The sequence below is a fragment of the Callospermophilus lateralis genome, chromosome 7 (genome assembly GCF_048772815.1).
Source record: "Callospermophilus lateralis isolate mCalLat2 chromosome 7, mCalLat2.hap1, whole genome shotgun sequence".
Classification (NCBI taxonomy): domain Eukaryota; kingdom Metazoa; phylum Chordata; class Mammalia; order Rodentia; family Sciuridae; genus Callospermophilus; species Callospermophilus lateralis.
In genome coordinates, this window is record NC_135311.1 from 68,003,784 (window position 1) to 68,009,783 (window position 6,000).

At 47.4% G+C, this 6,000-nt stretch overlaps 1 protein-coding gene across 3 annotated transcripts in view; it reads right to left on the reverse strand.

Moving 5' to 3' along the window:
• Lrrc8d (leucine rich repeat containing 8 VRAC subunit D) overlaps positions 1-5,024 on the reverse strand; it is a 112,752-nt gene extending 107,728 nt beyond the window's left edge. For 2 of the 3 annotated variants that reach the window (XM_076863539.1, XM_076863542.1), the window contains exon 1: positions 4,725-5,024. The gene's annotated coding sequence lies outside the window, so the exon portion shown is untranslated. Of the gene's footprint in view, positions 1-3,825; positions 4,034-4,724 lie in introns of those variants that run through there. The other variant, XM_076863540.1, reaches the window with a different exon arrangement.
• Positions 5,025-6,000: the final 976 nt, after the last annotated feature.

The following is a 6,000-nucleotide window of genomic DNA, read 5'->3' on the forward strand; positions in this document are numbered from 1 at the left end:
GTTACCAAGGATTTAACGCAAGGGGCGCTTAATCACTGAATCACAACCCCGGCCCTTTTATAATTTTTTTCTTTTGACAAAGGGTCTCACCAGGTTGCTTAGGGCCTTGCTAAGTTACTGAAGCTGGTTTTGAACTTGTGATCTTCCTGTCCAGGCTCTGCAGTTGCTAGGTTAACAGGCATGCACCACCACACCCGGCCTCCACTTCTTTTGGACAGAATTAGAAAGCAGAACCAAAATTCAAAAATCTTTAAGACTCGACTGAAATAAATTGGATAACACTGAAAAGGAACAACAACACTCAACTTCTCAAAACTTGTTGCCCAATGAATGCAGGATGCAACAGTTCATGCAACATATATCTGGGTATTTTAACTTATCAATAACTTTACCTGTATTTGTACTAGGTGCAACTTGTGGGGGGAGGCAGTTGTCAACTTAAACCATAGTAAGCAGACATTTATGCCTAGGTTTCTGGGAACAGTTAACCTACTGTGCTCTTTGCTGGCCAGTCATGTCTCAATTATTTTATTCAATTATACTCTCCATGAGAGATGCTGACAAACTGAGCAGACCATCTAGAAACCATGTCCTACAAAGGAATGTGACAAGAATTGGGACCATTTTACATAAGAAAAGCTAATTAAGGAGAAGGGGACTTGATACTGTCTTTGTGCATTCAAAGGGCTGTCTTGTGGAATTGGGAAGCTCAACAGGAATAGAATCAATGGAACAGAAGTTTCAAGAAGGTGGTCTTCAGCTTAAATAATAACAACAGCACAAAGAGTCCAAAGATGTAATGGCAAGTCTCCAGTAAGGAGAATTCATTGTTCCTGAGGGCATTTAAACAGAGGCTACCTAGCAAGTGTAAAGAATGTGCTGAAGAAGGTAGATTAGGCGGGGCTGGGGATATAGCCCAGTCAGTAGAGTGCTTGCCTTGCATGCTGAAGGCCCTGGGTTCAATCCCCAGTAACAAAAAAAAAAAAAAAAAAAAAGAAGTTAGATTAGGCTACTAAAATGCCAATTCTGAGTCTATGACTCCACACTTATCCCAATTATTGTGTTGCTTTACCAGCTCATCAGCAGCAATCTGTCTCAAAACTGCCCCTTCCTTCCAACTAGGACTTGCACGGCAGAAGTATCCTACCTACGCTGGCTTCCTAACCTCAATTTTTCCTCACAAATCAAGACCTCCCTCAAGGTCTGTTCTGAGATATAACTTCACTTCGCAGAATGCCACTGTGGCATTCATCCCATTCACTGTCTAGGGTAGTTTCTCAACCTCTGCAGTATCAACATTTCGGATAAGATCATTTTGGGGGAGGGTGGGGGTGGGAGGGGAGTTTGTCCTGTGCATTGTCCTCCACTCACTAAAAGTCAGTGAAACCTGCCCCCTAGCTATGAAAACCCCAAATCCTCCAGATATTGCCAAATGTCTGGTGGGAAGCAAAATCACCTTGTAGAGAACCACTGGTCTTGAGGCAAATGATTAACATCACTGATTTGTAGTTAAGTTTTCCACTAAATAGATTAGTCATATTTTCTGCTGCAGCCAGATAAACCTACTTTATTGCCTTTTTTTCTTTTCTTTTTTTTTTTTTTTTTTTTTTGGTACTAGAGATGGAATGAGGGGCGCCACTGAGCCACATATCCAGCCCCTTTCTTATGTTTTATTTAGAGACAGGGTCTCCTGCAGCTGTTAAGGCCTTGCTAAATTGCTAGGGCTGGCTCTGAAATTGTGATCCTCCTGCATCAGCCTCCCAAGCCACTGAGATTACAGGCATGAGCCACTAGGCCCCACTATTTTATTGCTTTTAACCTATGACATACCTCAAAGCTTCTCCTACCATGTGCTCCTTCACCCTTGCTTTTGAGAGAACTGCATCCCTAAGGACTATTGAAGTAAATTCAAATTTATGCCTTACTCCCATTTTCATCTGGCGCCAAACCACCCCAAACTATAGAACAACTATAATTGTTTACTTGTGTTGTCATTCATGTGTACCTGTCTTATCTCTGTGACCACAAGAATCCTCTCCTTTCTTAAGTACCCAGAGCAGCCACTCTAGTTTCCTACTTATTGCTAATAATAAATATTAACTGGTCTTTTTGAGAATATCAGACATCAGGTCCAGATATAAAGAAGTGAAATCCCTTGCAAACTACAAACTCAAGAACATATGTGATGACAAATAAAAAAGTTTTGCCCTTTTATGTGCCAATCTGTCTACAGTCCTGAGAATAGAATCAAATCTAACTTCCAAAGTAGGGTTAATAAAACAATTTAACTGTTTGGACATGACATACACTAGAATTTTCTAAAATGATTTCAAAAAAGTTTTTCACAATGTTAAAATTAAGAGGAAAAAAGGCCAAGTTTTGATCAAGTTTTTTAAATGCTAGAGAAAAATAGTAGGAAGAAAATAAGATGTGACTATGGCTCAATACTTTGTTGCATCATACAACACTCCACATGGTAATGGAAGAGACTGGGGGAGGGGGGACCAGGTTATTTGAGGACAGTTTCCTCTCCGACCTTCTAATCCGTTAAGTTTCAATCAACAAAGTATACACACACATACCCTCAATAAAAACTAGACAAATCTAAGATAAAATGTTCAAGTGTATAATTAAACCATGACAATTCAAGATTTTTGTCATTTTTTTCTTCAGGTTTATGGACTAATTATTATTTTATAGAGAGCTTACTAAATACCACGCAGAATCAAATACTCCAAATCAACTTTGCCAGATCTTAGTTTAACCACTTAATTTCTCTCACTTGTTTTTTTTTTTTTTGTGTGTGTGTGTTTGTTTTGTTTTGTTTTGTGTGTGTGTGTGTGTGTGTGAGAGAGAGAGAGAGAGAGAGAGAGAGAGAGAGAGAGAGAGAGAGAATGAATATGTGTGTGTGTACTGGGGATTGAACCCAGGGGCACTCTACCATTGAGCCACATAACCAGCCTTTTTCAGACAGGGTCTAGCTGAACTGCTGAAGGCCTTGCTAAATTGCTGATGCTAGCCTTGCCTGGAACTTGGAATCCTCCTTCTCCAGCCCTCTCAATTGGTGGGCTTACAGGCATATGCCACCACGCCCAGATCACACTTGGATTTTAACAGGGTTTTAGTCAATACGTGTCAAGGCAGAAAAGCAAAAACTCTAAAACGGACCTAGCTGACAGTAGGCGTGTTTAGTCAGTATTTATGGTCTGTAAAAATAAATGCTGTCTGAAGACCCCATTTACTGGTTATGGCTCAGGATTCTTCTCAAAGGTCTGTAGGATGCAGAGACACCATAATCTCTGGGAAGAAAGATCTGAATCACCGTCATTCTCTGCACGTGGATTGTGTCCTTGTTTGTTTACTAAGTTAACAGCCCTCACTACTCCCACAAACGTCCAGACTCAGCGTCCAGCACAAAACATATAACAGGTGCTCAATAAATGCTGCCTGAATGGAATTTTATTATTAAAGCTGCCAAGGAAAGTTTCCAAAAGTCAGCTCTTTACTTCTACATTCTTCTAAAGTATGTCCTCACAGCTTTCTTGCCCAATGAAAAAATATATTTCAAGTCAAGGAGGAGGAAATCTGCGAAGGAACAGCACCCAAGAACCCAGTGGCTCTTGGGTCACTTGGCTAGGACTCCCCAATATTTTTTCCCCAATACTCTGCCAACCTCCTACATACTCCTTCTCCCCTCTTCTCTTCTTCGTGCTTGTCTTTTCTTTCCTGTAACCCTACCTCCCCATTTTTGGCCACACACACCCCAACTGCATGAGAACTAGTGGGACCTCACACCCCACCTCTCCCTCTCCATCAAGGACCTACCTCTCCTCCCCTCGACCTGAAGCAGTTCTTCTTCAGGGCAGATGGCTTTTTTTTTTTAATTAAAAAAAATCTCATTTATCTGCTAGATATACCCCAAATAAAAAAAAGGGTGGCCTCCATCAACTCTCCACGAACCGGAGGCGATGGTCCTCTGGGCAAGCACCCCAATTTCCCTGCTTTCCAAGCCCCAGCAAAAGATTCAAGCACAAGTCCCGCTCCCAAGAGCCCACGCTTCCAAACAAGCTAGAAGCGGATTATACCGGTACTCAACCCAGAGACGGCCCGCGGCGGGCTGGGTGCACCTGCGGCCCCAGCTCCCTCCCCCAGACGCGGGAGGCGGGGCCCGAGCCTTCCCCTCCCCACCCCACCCCGCGGGGCTCCCAGCGCGGCCCACCCGGCGCGGGACGGAGGCGGAGAGGAGGCGTTTCTGGAGAAGTTAAAGGGCTCACCTTCTGGGCACCCGGCCAACAAGGCCAGACACTGAACACCCACCTCCGGGATGAATCTATGGAGCTGTAACCCGCTCTCCCGCTCCTCCGATTGGGCGGAAGGAGGCGGAGAAGGGAGCGCGCGCGCGCCGGGAAGCAGTCGGCACTCGCCTCCCTCAGGGCCCACAGCCGGCGGCCGAGGCGCCTGCCACTCAGACTCCCGAAAGCGGAACAATCTCCCGGGCCTGGGCGGCCAGAGGCGGGAGCACGTCCCCGCTTGCCGCCCTCTCCCCCTGACACCCCTCGCCGGTCCCCGAACGAGTTCCCGGCCGCAGCCTCCGCTCCGGCTGCGGGGCCGCGCACAGGGAGGCAGGACGCCTGCGCCGGGATGGCGCGCTCGGGTTCCAGCGCGGCTCCACCTGCGCTTTGCCCTCCCTCGAAGCCTCGGGGCCCGAAGAGTTGCGTACCAACCTTGAGAGGCAGCCCAGGCAGCTCGGCCGCCGAGCCACGGCTTAAGCTGAGACGGGAGGTGGCGGCATCACCTGCGGCGGGCGGCGGCTGCACCGGGATGCGCCGAAGCGGCGAAGGCGCGCGGCGCCCTGGACCCTGCTCCCGCGGCCCCTCCCGCGGCTGCCACCTCGAAGCGCGGCGGAGGAGCCGGGGCACCACGGGCGGCGGCAGCGGCGGCGACGAGAGCAGCAGCACATGACTCTGTAACGAGGGGAATTAGACAAAGCGTAACATGGACTCCGGGCCGGTGCAGGCGCTGCAGCTCTGGGACCAACCGCAGCCAGCGAGCGTCGCGACTGGCCCGGCCGCAACCAATAGGGCGGGCCCGGGCCTCCATGTGATTGCGAGCACTTTCCCCGCTTGCACTGCCGCGCCCGCCGGGGGTCCTGCCGCTTCTGAAGGGGGCGCCTTCGGGCTGACCCCAGGGAGCCAGGGAGGTGGTCCGGGGTCGGGGCCTGTCGGCGGGAGACGTCAAGCAGGTGCAAGGGGCGGAGAAGAATGGCAGTCGAATATCGCTATCGGCATAATACTAATCTATCAAATGCACACCTGGGCTGGGCTCCGTGCCAGGCAGTCTATTCTGTCAGCAGCGAGGCTTGGTCTGGAAGCTTCATCCTTTCTGCAAAGGAGCATATTGTGTAGACAAAAAGACTGGGGGGTTAAGACTTGGGGGGTGCGGGATTACACAAAAAGTCATTTAAGTGCCTTCCAACTCTAAGTAGAAAGTTCTTACCTGGGATATGGGGCACATGCAACTGAATCTCTGCGTTCACAGTTTCTCAGCTTCATCCAGTCTGCCTCTGCTATTAAATCTATGTTAGAGAGTCAGATTTTTATTTCATCTCAGTCTGCCCCTTTTCCCCAAGTTCCTTTTACCAGAAAATTGTCTTACATATGAAGAAGGCAGTGAAAACGTTGTTCTGTGATAATATGTGTTTTCCAACTTGATTGTTTTCCTTTTTATTTTTGTCCTAAGGTTGAAGTTCCTTTCTTTCCTAGGTGGAGAAAGAAGTTTGGAAGTATTTGGCTGAAACGAAATGAATGATTTGGCCCAATACTTAAATATCTCCTTTTATCTGAACCTGTATGTTTCTGGAAAATATGGGAAATCTCATCTCTCTACTAAGATTTCTCCATGTCAGCAAACGTTCAGTCAACATTTACTCAGCTCTAAATGTCTTTAATAAGCAATCTAAACAAAATGTTACAGGTAGTCAGGAAGGTGTGGGTCAGAAAT